Genomic DNA, 3779 nt, shown 5'->3' with positions numbered 1-3779 from the left:
CTGACAGGATACTGTGGACAGAGGAGTAGCACATGCTGAGAAGCTCATAGGATTCTTAGTCTTGGCTCTGACTCATGAGTAGTGTGTGAACTTGGGCAAATCCCTCCCTTCTGTGCTTCTGGTTTCTTTATCTATAAAATGGGCCGAATTGGCAGTGCCTCACGCCTGTAATCCTAACACTCTGCGAGGCTGAGGTGGATGGATCCCCTGAGCTCAGGAGTTGGAAACCAGCCTGAGCAAGAGAGAGAACCAACTACCAGAAAGGCTGAGGCAAGAGGATCGCTTAAGCCCAAGAGGAGACTGAGGTTGCTGTGAGTTATGACACCAGGGCATGCTACCTAGGGTGACAAAGTGAGACACTGTCTCAAAAAAAAAAAGGGGCCGAATGAGAAAACAGAAGTGAAAACACCTTTGTAAAGTGCTAAATGCCAGGATGGTTGTAAATTCCTTTATTTCAAGGAATATTCTTCAACTTGGGAAATGTTACAGGGTTCCTCAAACTTTTTAAACAGGGGGCCAGTTCACTGTCCCTCAGACTGTTGGAGGGCCAGACTGTGGGCCCCAGGACAAGTTGGCTGCTAAGCAGGACAGGCAGCAGCAGCAAAAACACCCGGCGGGCCAGATAAATGTCCTAGGCGGGCTGCATGTGGCCCACGGGCCACAGTTTGAGGATGCCTGGTTTAGAACATATATACAAAACACATACTCAAAGTAATTATGAAGGAAGTGAAATCATGAATGAACATGACTTGGCATCATGGAAAAAACATTTACGGTTTTGGTGGGGACATAATTTCAGATATGGTAGCTGCCGGAAGAGCATCTTTTCTCCCCAAAGTCAGTCCATCAGTGGCATGATAACTCAGAAGTTTCCCTGACCCTACAGCAGTGATTTTCAACCAGTGTTCTGTGAAAAAATTTAAAGATAATTAATTAAATTATTATTTTTTTTGATGGAAGAGCACAGGAATGGGTTTTATTTTCATCTCAAGAATATTTAAGTTGAGGGAAGAAATTCAGCTTTTTTTTTTTTTTTTTGGAGACAGAGCCTCAAGTTGTCCCCCTGGGTAGAGTGCGGTGGCATCACAGCTCACAGCAACCTCCAACTCCTGGGCTCAAGCGAGTCTCCTGCCTTAGCCTCCCAAGTAGCTGGGACCACAGGCTCCCGCCACAATGCCTGGCCATTTTTTGGTTGCAGCTGTCATTGTTGTTTGGTGGGCCTGGGCTGGATTCCAACCCGCCACCTTAGGTGTATGTGGCTGGCACCTTAGCCACTTGAGCCACAGGTGCCGAGCCAGAAATTCAGCTTTTGTTGTTAAAATTTGACAGGCATTGAACAGACATGATAGAGGAATTGTCATCATAAAAGTCCTTCTAGCAAAGTTTTAGGTGACTAGTGACTTTGTCAATTAAGTCTGCTGGTCCTGCCCCAATTCCTAGGACAGTTCCAGAGCCTGGTACAATCTGAGTATGTCCAGCATCTTGGATTAAAGTTATAGTCAGTCCCAGCATCTTTGCATGGGTCAATAACTCACCCAGGGTTTCTTCATCAGGAGCTTTGACCACTACTTTGGGCTGGCCACAATATTCCCACTGTTTGAGCACTTCAGGGTTTTTCCTTTGAATTTGCTTGCAGTAACAGCCCCATGAGAGCACTGGGCAGCCACTTTTCCTTTTCCCATCTTTAAGTCGGTTCGAACCACAAGAATCATTTTGTATTCCCCATTTTCTCCTAAGATGCTTGCTTCAGTTCCTGTCTCTGGGTCTGTCTTGCTCGGCAAGCCTTTGGAAAGCATCCCAAAACGTACTCGGAGGCCCCAGCCCAGGCACATACCACAAGCAACCCCAGCAGCCAAAGTGAAAGCACCAGGATGAGCCAAATATTCTATGACCAAAGATTTGGAAGGCATCTAAAACAACTCTTCTTCCCAGTCGTGCCTTCTTATTCTTCCTAATTAAATTATTTTTGAAAGAATTTCAAGGCATAGTAAGTATATTCCTTTTTCTAATCTTTTATTATTTTATTTTTTTGCAGTTTTTGGCCAGAGCTAGGTTTGAACCCGCCACCTCCAGCACCCTACTCCTTTGAGCCACAGGCACTGCCTCACTCTTTTATTTATTTATTTATTTATTTATTTAGAGACAGGGTCTTGCTATGTTGCCCAGGCTGGAGTGCAGTGGCTATTCACAGGTGCGATCCCACTACTGATCAGCACAGGAGTTTTGACCTGCTCCGTTTTTGACCTGGGCCAGTTCACCCCTCCATAGGCAACCTGGTGGCCCCCTGCTCCAGGGAGGTCACTATATTGATGCCGAACTTAGTGCAGACACCCGATTGGCATAGTGCAGTGCAGCCCAGAACTCCTGGACTCAAGCAATCCTCCTGTCTTAGCCTCCCAAGTAGCTGGGACTACAGGTGCGCTACCGCGTCTGGCTCTTTTTTTTTTTTATCAACATAATTTAAGTGTGTCATGGAAGTTTAACTGTAGGTTCAAGTATGCCATGAGATTTAAAAAAAAAAAAAAGGTTGAAAAACACTGCCCTACAGAGATCTGTTTGTTTTCTAATTAACGAAGAGTAAGGGGAACATTATCACCATGATTACTGACACCAGAATTTCACTCTTCATTAGGTTCTCGGTCTTGATGATTCAAAGAATGAATCTATGGACCACAGATCAGTAGTAAGACAGGATTTATTTACAGAAAAGAACACAGAAGCTCCAGAGCTCCAGGCAGAGCGAGAAAATCCAAGTCGGGAGAGAAAAGCTCTCTCTCCCTCTTTGTCTGTCTGTTGGCTCTTTGTCTAGGGAAATATATAGTGGCATAGGCCCTCAGTAGTTGCATTTAGCCGGGCTCGGTAGTTACATTGTGTCTGGGACGTGAATAAATGGCTACAATCCCTTTGATTCCCAGGACTAGGAAACTTACATGAAATTGACCAGGCCTAGGAAATGGGTGTTCCTTGACAGCCGCAAGTACAAGGGGAGGGAGACCTAAGATGCTAGTATCTCCTCAGCGGTTGTTTGGCTCCTCCAGCTACTGGACCTTCCTAAGGGGGGCCCCCTGCCTACCCTCCAGCCTACTGGTTCCTCTGCTCGCTGCCACTGCACCAACACCACCAAGGTGGAGGTAGTCGGTCCGCCCCCGCCAGCCCACTGAGCTGGCTGGATCACTACTCGTCCTGTATCATTACCATCATACATCATGATGGAGTGTCACCGATGGGAGAGGAATTAGTGTTGGTCTCTTTGAGGATAATCTGGGAGTTCAGCTCACAACCTACTAATTCTACTATTGGGAATTTTTGGTTCAAGAGATCCTTTTGCCTCAGCCTCCTAAGTAGCTGAAACTACTGGACCCCACCACAACACCTGGCTATTTTTTAGAGGGAGGGGGCTGTCTCGATCTATCTTGGGCTGGCCTTGAATTCCTGAGATCAGGCGATTCAATTGCCTCTGCCTTCCAGAGTGCTAGGATTACAGACCTGAGCCACTGTTCCCGGCCTGCCTGAAGGGACTTTGATGGTACATTCTATTAGGGGAAAATCTGGATCTTCCATAAGGTAGACTAAGAGAGTTAACAAGGATCTGCAGAATTCCTTCTGTATCCATTGCTCTTCCAGATAAAAGGAATGTAGTAATAAACAAAAAGGACTGAGTTCCTGCCCTCATGGAGGAGAAAGGAAATACAAAAACAAATAATATCACCAAATGTCAGATTAAATACTGTGAGGGGAAATAAAGCAGTGTCAAGGATTAGACAGTTATGTGGGTGCTA

The 3779-nt window shown here is 45.8% G+C and overlaps 1 pseudogene; it reads right to left on the bottom strand.

The window, feature by feature from the left end:
- Positions 1-1374: 1374 nt before the first annotated feature.
- Positions 1375-1916, bottom strand: LOC100941814 (annotated as a pseudogene).
- Between the last annotated feature and the right edge of the window lie 1863 nt (positions 1917-3779).

This window comes from Otolemur garnettii, unplaced genomic scaffold, assembly GCF_000181295.1.
Source record: "Otolemur garnettii isolate 467f Iridium unplaced genomic scaffold, OtoGar3 scaffold00158, whole genome shotgun sequence".
Lineage (NCBI taxonomy): Eukaryota > Metazoa > Chordata > Mammalia > Primates > Galagidae > Otolemur > Otolemur garnettii.
This window is presented reverse-complemented; position numbering and strand designations above follow the sequence as displayed.